We start from the raw sequence: 13,939 nt of genomic DNA, 5'->3' as shown, positions 1-13,939 counted from the left end.
CACCTGCACGCGTTCCCGATTCTCTGTTCTGTTTCCAACACGTTGACTGGGAGAAGTCCGCAGATTCTACCAAGGGCACAGATACGCACACCAATGCGTCTTCCCCTGGTTCCTCCGGCTGTTTACACCTCCCCAATCGTTTCAGAAAGCACGAGTCGAGATGGACTGAGACTCCCAAGCAGTCCACACTTGAGGTACAACGAAAAACTCTATAAACGTAACACGACGCGAAGCTCGAAAGGGTTTCTCCAAATACAACAAATAACTTTTACATCAAATAATTAATTTACATCTCCAAACATTTATTCCTTCAACCTATCCTATAACATTTATTTCCCTATTCTATTTTCATAATTTCTATCAACGACGAACCGGTTCCATTAATCCGCATTGCTTTTACTCATCTCCAAATATTTGATCACTTCATTCATATGTAAAAGAGTACCCACCCACATGCGCATGTAAAAATAGGGTTAGGGTACTCACGCGTTGGTTGGCTCTGCCTGGAGCGCTGTGATGATGTAGCAGCTCCCTTCCAACAGTATTGGGCTCACGTCGGGAATTCCAACCCGACACGTGGGGTCAAAAATGCGGTTACCAATGCGGTGCGCCGAGCTCTAACCGGAAGTTGCGGTGCCGGTCAGTCGTGAACCTGTGGATTTTTAAATCCTGACAAAAAAAGCCGTCGAACGGCTGTTCGACGCATGTAATCTCATGTCATGCCTATTCAATTCTTTAAATTTTTACCTTTTTTATGAATATCCACTAAACACAAATTTAACTCTGCACAGGAATTATAATTTTTAATTCCGAACTACTATCTATATAAGAATGAACAAAAAACAATAGATCACTAACTACTTTTGAAAAAACATTTAACAAGCTTACATAATCTAACACACCGCGACGCGACAAACAAAAATACGCGCACTCTTGCCTCTTCCACGAATCAGGTCGGAATGGACGAGCAAAAGTCCTTAGTTCCCCAGAACACAATCATTGCCCGATCTTTGCCCCCTGGAGAACAATATCTGCTAAAGCAAATAATGTTCTTTTCAAATCCGCGAACTTCCCCCAGCCCACGGTTCGAAACAGAGCAAAGAAACGATTGTCCGCTCTCATGAGTCAGGTTGAGTCAGCATTCTCGCGAGTTTCAGAATCGCCTCTCGAAACCTGACTCGGAACTCTCGCTAAGCCGCGCATAAGTGACCCAATTGCGAGTTACCTCGTCCACTCAACCTTGAAATGTATATGTGTGACGGAACATGATTCGCTGCGCTTGCGTCCAACCACACAACGATTGCGTACAACTTATGCACATCGTTGTGTGCAAGATGTGATAGATCTTCTTCTTCTTCAATGGCACTAACGTTCCTAGAGGAACTTCGCCGTCTCAACGTAGTATTACTTGCGTCATTTTTATTAGTACTTAGTTGAGATTTCTATGCCAAATAACACGCCTCGAATGCATTCTGAGTGGCAAGTTCTAGAATACGCGTGATCACAGTGCAAGTCGGAGGAAATTTCTTTGACGAAAAATTCCCCCGACCAGAACGGGAATCGAACCCGAACACCCGGCATGTGAGTTATGACGCTAACCACTCGGCCAAGGGAGCACGATAGATAGCAGTCCGTTTTATTTAGACTGCTACCCTCCGTAAAATATTTATTAATTGTAGCATGACTGCTACAATCCATGTAACCATAAGCATTAAATTATAGCTCTATAATTGCACTAATTCTTCATCTCTAATGCCAAATGGCAGAATATCTGCTTTTTATGCTTATATCAACATTATGGATGCATGTAAACATTACTGAAAATATACATAATGAAAGCCCTAAATGCGCATTTAGTGCTACCACGTAATGCTTAAAGACATTAGGATAAAACATGGGGCATTTGGTATCGGTTTTTCAAAACAAAGAAAATTGCCAAAATGGCGGATTTTTTTACATTTAGAAAATAACGGTAGTATAAATACGCCTGACCGCGAATTTCGATTATTTCGTTTTCTCAGGTCCTTCCTTAATTCCCTATCGTCTATGATACATTACTTTCATTCATTTGTTTTTTTATTTATTTTCTTTCAACAAATGTAGACTACCTAATTATATATGACACAACGTTTTCTTAAGTTAAATATTATTTCTACGGTAGGGGGGGGGGGTAATACGGACAGTGGGGTTAATATGGACAGGTGGTTGATTTGTTTAGTTACAATTTGAATTTCTGATTTCTGTTAATCAGAACACCTTCTACATGTTATTCTATAATATTTAAGCCACCCTATGGCAATGAATACTAATCAAAAGTGGAAAAGGGAAACAAAAACCGAAAATTTAGCTGCTTCGATATTAAGCATTTTGAGTGGTTTAATAACAGAATTCAATTCGCTGATGGTTATATATCGATTTGTGAGTTAACAGAGAAACCATATTAGGTATGTACGGAAAAGTAAATTCATTTTTGAGTGGAAAATTTAAATAATTGAAATAATTGTACTGGTGGGGTAAAACGGACATTTACCAGCAGGAGTGAGATGGAATGTGGAAAGGCTGTTTAATCTATTCTTAACGAATGTCCTGCTTCTATAAATGGAAATCAAATCGCCAAATGTGGACTGTTTAGAAGCTGACTGGAACCAAAAGCATAATAGTTGAGGGTCTGTCCGTTTATACTGCTGAAAAGCACGATATCACTTCTAAGCGGATTAATTCGATTTTTTCATCATTGAACGGACTTTCGTGATGAGTTCAGACCTTGGTTTAATAAAATTATTCCTCTCGCGATCGATAAACCTCTACGCTTCATATATTACATATTACCCGCATCGAAAAAAATTTTGTAATTTCCGGTCTGTTTTGAATTCAGTAAAAAACAATGAAAAACATTTTTTTGTAAAATATTTGGGTAGAAAAACAGTATATGAATTGCAAGAAACTGCATCAAAGTTTTGGGAAACATGAGTTTCCAAAGATATAATTGAAGTTCCGTCCGTTCTACCCCCACCTCCTCTACATGGTTTTAGAGGCTGTTCACATATCACGTAGACAACTTTTTTTCATTGATTCATCAAATATGATTCCCTCTCAAACCCTTAAAGATTCATGATACGCAGTTCACAGTAGACACTTTAAATAATTCATTTATACGTGTATTCAGCATTCAGCGGGATAAACATATTGCTGTCAGAGTAGTTGATTGAAATAAACTTTTTTTCCGACCTCGACTCCAAAACAAGTCACAGGTCTTTTTATCATAAACCGAAGAACTTGATCAAGTATCATTTAGTAGTTTCCCTCGGTGATCCAGAACACATTAGGTAGGAAAGCGCTGACTGACTGGGACTGACAGTTACAACATAAGAAAATAAAAATATATTTCGTTTGTGTTCGGATGTATTACAAAATGTAACTACTTTTTAGTTCAATTTCTGACTATTTTCTATTTCTAAGTATCTTTGGGAGCTGGAACCGACATTGATGTTGTGAAAATGCTCTTGATGCGGGCTGAATGGAAAGCACAGCAAGAAAAATTCGAGGCTCAACGTGTTAAATTGAATTTATCATCTTTCAGACAATTTATGACTACCATGCCAGAAAAATTCTTTATTTTGGAAGTCATCTAACAGTTTTCCGCACAAAATTGAAGTGCTACTAATCACTTTGTATTGCCGTATTGTATTGAAATATTCCCGTTTCCACCGATCGTGAAGTGTAAAAATGAACTCCGTGTAGAAACCAGAATGACCTTGTGTTCATTTCCAATGTCGTTTCTGATGGTGCTCATACTCTTTTTGACAGATAAAATTTGATCAACGTGTACTGATTAAATATATTCGACACAAAACACGACAAGCATGAATATTTGCTATTGGATGCCTAAAATATTTTTTTCGATCTGTTCGTAAAATCTGTAAGTACATGGTTAGGTTACTTTAAATATTTCATTAAAATTTTTCCATGTTCGATATTTGACACTGTTTACCACTGTCCATAATTGAAAAGTGACATCGAAAAAAGTGTTTGTACAAATATGAAACCAAACTTTATCTGTCAAAAAGTGTCAAATATTTGGGACCTCTGAACAAACAGTGTGCGGCCACCTTAAGAGGTACTTCAGTTGTATTTTGTTTTGTTTATCTAGGAGTAATGGGAAATATGTCAAAAAATTAATTTAATCGGCTACTACGAGGAGCACGAGGAATCGCTCTGTTTACACAAACGAGAGCATGAAGTGTAAACCAGAATAACATCGATGTGTGAACTCGGTGTATTCATAATACTACCAAATGTTTACAGTTGCTTATGATCCGTAATAAGGAGTGTATCGAAAAGTAGTCTTAAACAGTTAACCCTTTCAGGACCATAAGATGTCCAAGACTAAATATGCTAATATAACACAATGTGTCAGCTATTGTGGGTGTAAAGTAAGAGAATATCAAAAGCAAAACATAGCAGGGTGTATAAGTTTCCTATGATTCCATGAGAAATATTTTTCCCATAAAAGTAAATAAATGAAGAGTTAGGTTTATTATATCGGTATTATATTTATTCCTTTGTAATACAAAAAACATAATAGAAATAATCAGAAAAGTAAAATAAATAGTTAGTTATGGTATTCTTCGAAAAAAATTTGTTTACTTGTAAAGCACAAGTGGACATTGCACATAACACATTTATTATGTGGTCGTTGTTAAGTCAGACCGGACCAAGTTTGACAGTTCTTTTTTTTTTGGCTCAGAAACACATCTGCTACCTTGGACATACGTTTTATTCTGACATTCATTAAAGAAAATATCGATTCAATAATAATTGAATAATCGATAATGATTTTTGTAGAAGGGAAATATATTTCCCTTGGTCGTGAAAGGCTTAACACGGTTTTACACACAAACGGGTGAACTTGTTTTGTCGTGTAATCAGAGCAGTCGCGGTCATAAAGTTGTTTTCGAAATGTCGCGAATTTATTTGGAAACTAAAAAGAAAATTCTGCACAATTGGTGCACCGAAAAGGGTGTTACATATCACAAAATAGCAAAAAATTCAAAGTTTGCCCAGAAAATGTTTAACGAATCGTCACAAAGTTCGGTAATGAGTGTTCTCTCGAGGATCTCAGCAGAAGTGGACGAAAGCCCGGACCAAGTAATCTCTAACTGGACCGAAAAGTAGTAAATTATATTCAGAAAAAAAGGTCTGTCAGGACAGGGCTGTCTATTCGTGATTTGGCCAAGAAGTTCAAAACCAGTGTTGGGATGATTCAGCGGATTGAACAGAGACTTGTTCTAAAGACCCACAAAAAGCCAAAAGTAGCCAAACAAATACCAGAGCAGCAAAATCACGCTAAAACACGAGCTCGAAAGCTATATAAGCGTATTTTGAACAATCCTATCCAGTGTATTCTCATGGATGACGAAACATACGTCAAAGAAGATTCCAGAACGCTGCCGGGACCTCAATTTTATACCAAATCGATTGGAGAATCGATTGGATTTGCGGATACGACTGTTGCGATGGAAAAATTCGGCCAAGAAGGTTTAAAAAAGCACGTGTCAACTGTTTTCACAAAAGGGACTAAAATGCTAGAATTTATGTGGAAGAATGCTGGAGAGAAAGAGATTTCTTCCACTTTACAGAAAGCACGAGGTTCCTCCTCTATTCGGCACATTATGCCAAATCCACTCTACAATGGTTTTCGGAAAACAACATCATGTTCGTCGAAAAATACCTCAACCCAGCAAACTGTCCCCAGCTGCGGCCAATTGAACGTTACTGGGCAATTGTCAAAGCAATGTTCAAGAATGGAGGTAGAGTATCTAAAATATGTCAGAGAAGAATTGGTATGCAGCGTCCAGAAAATGCACAAAGACTACTGTGCAGAATTTGATGAGTGGAGTCAAATCTAAGGTTCGATCATGATCATTGCTATGTAAACATAATATTCTTTAATAATATTAGCTCTTGTAAACACTTCCTGAACGTTTTCAGTTTTATTTTGATTTTTGAAAGTTTAAGACTACTTTTCGATACACTCGTTAAGGTTGTACTCATCCCACATTGTTTTCACGTGTAGTGTATTCGAGAATAAGGCCCAATATTTCAGCATGAACACTATGTCGAAATAGACGAAAGATTATACAATGTTGAAGCCATGTCTAAAACAAAAGTACAAGAGCCTGCCACTCACCGACAAATTTTGGAAGGACCTACGGAGTTATGATGTGCTACAATCCCGTTGGTAATTTTTTTATGTTCGCTTATTGTACTGGGTGTTGGCGCTTGCACTAAAATTGGTTTCTATGAGTAAAAAAATAACTAAAGTAGAGCACAGATTATCCGCATCCGCATCCATAACGTATGCATTGAAAGAAGGGACTAATTTCGGATGGCAATGAAAAAATTGCAAATGGTATTTCAATGGATCAAATAAATTTTCCTTATTGAATTAAACTCTACGTTTATTAAGGCTTCTACATAAGTGCTTCGACACCTATCGGGCAGCATGTTCTTCAGCTCTTCAGCTCTTCCATGACCTTCGCAATCAACTGCTTCTACTTTTTAACCACGAATTTTTTGGTGTAGGGAATGTGGGGGGAGAATTTGGACCCCCTAAACAAATCGCCTAATATTTCCAAACCAATACGGTCTAAATAGAAAATATCACATTGCACACTGAGCTACACTTGTTTTCTCTCAATCATTATTGCTACACTTGTTTTCATCTCAATCATTTATCTACCGCCTAACAGGAAAAACGATAGTACGGCGATCGACGAACACGTGGAATCCATTGGTTCAGTTTCAGCTCGTTTGAAAGTTCACTCTCCTGCTCTTCTGTTCGGTGACTATAATCAAGCAGGTTTGCAGTGGTGTTTCCCCGAAAGTAGTACACCAGTCATCGATCCATTAACATCGCATATATCCGAGGCCTGCTGTGCTCTCCTGGACGGATTCAACCTTCACGGTGTTTCTCAAGCCAACACGCATCTGAATAGAAATGGTAGATTGCTGGACCTTGTCCTGGCCAATGACGCTGCATTACCCATTTCTTCGATTGCTTTGGCGGCTGATCCCCTAATTGATCTCGATGCTGATCACCCTGCTCTCGTCACGTTAATAAGCTTGCACACTCCGATCGTTTATGTTGCACCATCTGAACAAACATCTCTGAACTTCCGTCGAGCCAACTACGCTTTATTGAGTGATGAACTCGCCAATATTGACTGGAATTTCATCGAATCTACCGATAGTGTCAATGTCGCAGTGGAGTACTTCTGTACAGCAGTAGTGGATGCAATCTTTCGTATTGTTCCTGCTCGACGACCACATCATAATCCTCCTTGGTCCAATCGCCACTTACGCGAGCTGAAGCGAAAACGATCAACCGCTCTGCGAAGTTACAGTAACTGCCGGTCATCTTACTTCAAACGACTGTTCAATTTGGCCAGTCGTTGTTACCGTCAATATAACCGTTTTCTCTATAATCGGTACGTAAAACGAACGGAAGCGAATCTACGCACCAACCCTCGTGGGTTCTGGTTATTTGTGAATACCAAACGAAAAGATGCTGGTCTGCCTTGTTCTATGTTTTTTGGAAATAGCACGGCTAATAATGATCCTGAGAAATGCAATTTGTTTGCACGTCACTTCAAACGAGTGTTCAACAATTCCTCAACCTCTGCTATGCAAGTTGCAGAAGCTACCAGTGGACTGCCTTGTGATGAATTCAACTTCGACATTCCTCACTTTACAGAAGAGATGATGAAAACCGCAATGCGTAAATTAACGCTCTCGTATGCCGCTGGGCCCGACGGAATACCCTCAGCAGTCTTGAAGCTTTGTGCAGATGTTCTTTGTTCTCCGTTAACATCGATATTCAATCTGTCGGTTCAGCAAAGCGAATTTCCAATCCGTTGGAAATTTTCATATATGTTTCCGGTGCATAAAAAAGGCGACAAACGCGATGTTGGTAATTACCGCGGTATCACGTCCTTGTGCGCATGTTCTAAGCTGTTCGAGATAATAGTAAATGGATCTTTGTTTGCTTGTTGCAAATACTATATCGACACACAACAGCACGGTTTCTACCCAAAGCGATCTGTATCCACCAACTTGGTGCAGTTCACATCGTTTTGTTTACGAAGTATGGACTCGGGATGGCAAGTTGATGCTGCATACATGGATTTGAAAGCTGCTTTCGATTCAGTGAACCACGAAATTCTCCTCGCTAAACTGGATAAACTCGGTGTTTCATCAAGGAGTGTTAATTGGTTCAGATCCTACTTATTAGACCGCTCAGTTCGGATCAAGATTGGCCTCTCAGAATCGGAGACGTTTTCCAACAATTCTGGAGTCCCGCAAGGCAGTAACCTCGGGCCGCTATTATTTTCATTATTTTTGAATGATGTTTCGTTGCTGATACCTCCGGAATGCCGTTTCTTTTTTGCTGACGATGCAAAAATATTCAAAGGATCTGGATCTGCAAACTTTGGTATGTACCTTTGGAGATTGGTGTTCCAGAAACATGCTGAGTGTCAGTGTCGAAAAATGTAACGTGATCTCCTATCACCGCAAAAATCAACCGATCATCCATGACTACATCCTGTTTGGTTGTCTTCTTGACCGAGTACAACACCTCAAGGATCTCGGAGTTATCCTGGATAGCGGACATTCTTTTCGGAATCACTATCACGATATTGTTGCCAGAGCCAATCGCCAATTGGGCTTTATATTCAAAATTGCCGACGAATTTCGCGACTCACTGTGTCTCCGATCCCTGTACTGTTCACTTGTCCGATCAATATTGGAATCAAACTTAGTAGTATGGTGCCCCTATCACGCCAGATGGATCGCCCGTATTGAAGCTATTCAAAAGAAGTTCGTCAGATACGCCCTCCGATTTCTTCGTTGGCGCGATCCTCGGAACCTACCACCCTACGAGGATCGTTGTCGTCTGTTGAGTATTCAACCACTTGAAGTTAGACGCATAGTCGCTCAAGCTACATTTGCTGGGAAAATATTCTCAGGAGACATTGACTGCCCACCACTGCTGGCTCAACTGAACATGTAGGTGCCTGAAAGACCATTACGCCAACGTGATTTTCTGCTGTTGGATCCACGAAGCAGAAATTATGGGTTGCATGAGTCCATCCGTTCGATCTGTCAGCATTTCAACGACAATTTCAATCTCTTCGATTTTAATATTTCCGCCAACAATTTCCGACAACGGCTTCTCGACCTATTTCGTACTGCTGGCCAACTAAGATTAGCATAAGTTTTTTATTCATTGAGACAGCAATTGTCAGTTGAATTGAGAAATAAATACAAATACAAAATCAATAATGTTTAATCATCATGTCGAGCTTCAAATTACCAAATATATCATAAAATAAATGAGATGATTTTTGGACATTAAAATTTGATGCGGGGTGCTTTGGACCGTCTGTGGGGTGATTTGGTCCAGTGTGTGTTTCATAAAAAAACACACTTAAGTTTATGTAAAGTATTTCACGTTAATATTACAATCAGTAACAGCATTCTGGGATCGACACCAGGTGTTTTGGAAAATTGCATTGAGACCATTTCGAATTCTGCATGGATATTTTCACTGTTGTTCGAGCATTTTCAAACACTTTCGATGCTTGGTCAAAGAAAATCCTTCCTTGATGGCCTGCGTTGCTCTTTCAAGTTTCTCCTTCATCCAACTTTGTCTGCCCATCCTTTCTTTTGTAATTCAGCGGCATCTGGAATCAGTTAGACTCAAAAAAAGCCTCAAACCTCCACCTGTTAAAATATACCAAGGTTTTTTTACGTTAGGTACATACGGTTCAACAATAGAAGAAGATTGATTCAACTTGAGCCGTACTTTTTAAGATAAAGGGATGGTCCAAATTACCCCGTATGTCCAAATCCCCCCAATCTACCCTTGACCGTTTGAGATTCGCCCAAAAATGCTCACAGCTTGGGGAGGTTGGCAGTCTTCGTACAATCTTTATCTTCAATCGGTTCATCTCCTCCAATGATTTCTTGGCATAATGGGCCAAGCTCGAGTTCGACCAGAAGACCTTATTATTTATTAAACTTGGCAACTTTCGCCAAACACTTCGTACTCCCCGTTCACCGCAAGCCCCGCAAGCGCAAAAAACAACGACTTGGACATTCCCTTTTCGCTAATCGTCAGCCGCAGAAGGATCATCTTCGAGAACTTGGTGTGGGAGATATCTTTGACGTAATCGCTTACCTCCTTGGTGAGGGACGTGAAGTACCCAGCCCCCTACCAGTCGTCGCCGTTCAGTATCAAGTAGGTCACATCATCCATTATGACAATGAAGCTTCGCCGGAGAAACATGCCCATTTTGGACAGGTAGTTATCCACCATCCACCGGTTGCTCCGACCTCCTGGTCCAAGGCTCGGAACAATGAGTTCACCTTGTTCTCAGTCTCCCTCTTCAGCTTCCGCTGCACCTTATTGACTCGCAACATCATCGGGCGGCCCGAACCAGGCTTCCATTCGATGATATCCAGATGGTTGAGGATGTTGTACAGTGATGGGCCCAAAAAAAACCACCCTCATTTGAAATCCACGTGTTCCATTACTAAATGTTTTTTCGAATCTTTCGGTATTCCAGTCAATACTACGTAAAATTAGATAATTAGTAGACCATTTTGTCATTTCAACATCATTGATTTATTTTTTGAAAAAGAAAAAAATGCTTTTGTTTCTTAATAAGTACCTTAAAGTGAAGGTGAAAGCTAGCCACAAATGGCTGCCACAATGGCGCTCATTTCTTTCATCTGTCTTCCTCACCCCTCGCCCGAAAATCAATAATTTTACAAACAGTGTGAAGAAAATGATCGTTTTCGCACACTTCCCATCAAGTAATTTCAACCAATCTGTAATCGATTACTCACAAGATATTAAATTTGCAACTGCTGTCGCACTGTATAGCGAAAAACGTCGGAAAACTCGAACTAGCGCTCTGAAAGTTAAATTTTCATTTTTCAATTTTCAGCAATGGTTTTGTTTGTATTCGTGAAAGCATCGTTTATTTTTCGACACTGATGCCAGATCGAAACAGCTATAAAAATCACTCAATAAAATGTTATTCCTGAGTCATGGCGTTTCATGTCATGAAAATCAATAGACTAAAATTGTGTTGATATCAAAATAATTATTATTTTTACGATTAATGGGTCTATAATGTAAGTTTTAGCAACTTTAACATTGGTTAAGCAAATTGTATTGCAGTGCTCGGAACACTGCCACGGCTGCCTATGCTTTCAAAAACAGTAAACGGAAAAGTATTACATTCAATCAAAATTCCAACGAAGAGAAGGGTTGAGGCTCTGCAACGTGAATATGTGAAAACAATACGATCAACGAAGGAAAACATTAAGGAATTATCAACTTCGAGTTACTATGCAGAAGAACTTGTAAATACCAAAAGAGCCCCAATTCGCATGTGTTATAAATTTGCTCATGTTACGCTCGCGTATAATCAGAATTTTATTTCATATGCAAATGCACCTTCTATATATATTCTTCTTCTTTCTTTGTTTTTAAGAGGCTTTAATATATATATTTATATTTGCAATTGTTCATCGGAACATATCGTTCATACATTTTACTTTAGCATTGAATTGTTATTTTTTTTTCAAAAGTATTGAAGCGCCACACAGTCTGCTAAGTGAATTGATCTCTTTACGTGTGCTTTGATCTTCTCTCACAAACACTATTACCCCATTTTTACACGTGGTTTTACCTATACTATTACAATGGCATCTAAAGTAAAATGTATGAACGATATGTTTGGATGAACAATTGCAAATATAAATATATATAGAAGGTGCATTTGCATATGAAGTAAAATTCTGATTACACGCGGTAAAGATGCTAAAACTTACATTATAGACCCATTAAACGTAAACATAATAATTGTATTGATATCAACACAATTTTATTCTATTGATTTTCATGACATGAAACGCTATGACTCAGGAATAACATTTTATTGAGTGATTTTTATAGCTGTTTCGATGACGTTGTCTGGCATCAGTGTCGAAAAAATAACGATGCTTTCACCAATACAAACAAAACCATTGCCGAAGATTGAAAAATGAAAATTTAACTTTCAGAGCACTTGCTCGAGTTTTCCGACGTTTTTCACCATACAGTGCGACATCAGATGAAAATTTAATATCTTTTGAGTAATCTATTAGAGTTTGGTTGATATTACTTGATCCCGCTAATCATCCGGGAAGTAGAGAAAAACCTACGAACGACCATTCGAACGATTAATTAATGATTTCTCGCGTAACTTTTGAAAAAGTCCTATGTAACAAATGTAAACAAATCGAGTTAATGGATGCACGCTATTAATTTTCAATCATTGAATGCATTACAAAAACAATTGTTCACGTATCTATCTTCTTCATCTTTTTATCGCCGATGCAAAAAATATCCAATGTACAGAATCGGATTTGAAGCGCCCGGCTGTTACTTCAGACGCCTCTTTTCTCCGATGCCCGAAACGTCCGAAGTAACAAAGCAGTCAAAACAATACGAAGTCGTACTTCGGTCGTTTTGAGTTTTTGTTTCTTACAGCTGTTGTTACCGATTCCAATGCAATCCGACGAGTGATAACAATAATAATTCGCCTTTAGAATGAAATGCTGTTATTTGGATTGTTGCTTAGAAGTTAGTTTCAAATTTTTGTCGTGCAACGTAATATGTCCAATGTGCAAATGCGGGCAGACAAAACGTCCAATGTAACATTTTTCGCTCCTAGTCTTCAACTTAAATCTTAAATCACGGAACAACAGTTACGATTGGTTTTTCAGAGTTATTTTTGACTGCTAGTGGTGAAAGTAGCGATAAAGATCGGAAGCTTTTAAGACAATTCGCGGAATAATGTATGGGTCTTCAACTTCGTTTTTCTCGAGTTGACGAAAATGTTACATTGGACCTTCTAAAAAGTTATGCGAGATTTGTCCTAAACCTTTCCAATCGCACCACTCGGCAACGCTTGGTGGAACGGGACCTGAAAAGCTACTTCGCCACAAAGCGAACCAACACTAACGAAAAAGCCACTTCAATTTGCGAGGGACCAAGATGCCGCTGGAGTTCTGAATGCGCGTTATTTGATCGGACGAGTCCAAGTTCGAACTGTTTAACAAGAAAATACGACTCCGAGTGTGATCAAAATGTTCTTCTAATCACCTAATTTTACGTAGTATTGACTGGAATACAGAAACGTTTGAAAAGAAATTCAATATTGAAACATTTTGATTTCAAACGGGGGTGGATTTTTTTGTGCCCATAACTGTAATTACAGGATCGGCTATATCACAAAATACCTCACGAAGACGAACCTCTTCGCTCCGGGGTGGAGCTTGCAGTGCAAAAAAACATCGCACGTAGTTGCTTAACTGTTTTCGCCATGGCCGCTGCAAAGGAGCTGTCCACATACCACGTGGACAACTTTAGGGGGGATGGGTTACGAAAATGTCCACGCTTGCCCACGGTGAGGGGGGAGGGGGTTTTGATAATGTCCACATGGATACGTTGAGTAACTTTGTCAAGTAAAACATTCAAGTTAATAGTCAAAATTGAATGAGATCTGTTTTGTATTTACACGATTTTTTGAATTTCACGCGCGCCCTGAGTACTCAATATTCATCAATAAAAAGACTGAACTGCCTGAGAGTGCTGCTCGGTCAAACATCCATATTTTTTCACATCACTGAACCTCTTCTCTGAAAGGTTTTGGCCATCAATTTATTCCAATCGTTAATAGAGGGCCATTGAATCCGTCAGGATAAAGACACTCAATAACACAAAGAATGTTGGATTTTTTGTAGTATTAAAAATCACGACGTAGATGCGGGTTGAATTCAGCTTTTGCTCTTGATGACAAAACTGTTTGGTTTTTTTTCG

General features: G+C 39.0%; 1 protein-coding gene across 1 annotated transcript in view; it reads left to right on the top strand.

The window, feature by feature from the left end:
• LOC129771717 (probable G-protein coupled receptor Mth-like 14) overlaps positions 1 to 13,939 on the top strand; it is a 93,592-nt gene that overhangs the window by 32,145 nt on the left and 47,508 nt on the right. The gene's annotated exons all lie outside the window — the stretch shown is intronic.

Source organism: Toxorhynchites rutilus, chromosome 2, assembly GCF_029784135.1.
Source record: "Toxorhynchites rutilus septentrionalis strain SRP chromosome 2, ASM2978413v1, whole genome shotgun sequence".
Classification (NCBI taxonomy): domain Eukaryota; kingdom Metazoa; phylum Arthropoda; class Insecta; order Diptera; family Culicidae; genus Toxorhynchites; species Toxorhynchites rutilus.
The sequence above is the reverse complement of the archived record's forward strand: the minus strand, read 5'-3'. Positions and strand labels throughout refer to the sequence as shown.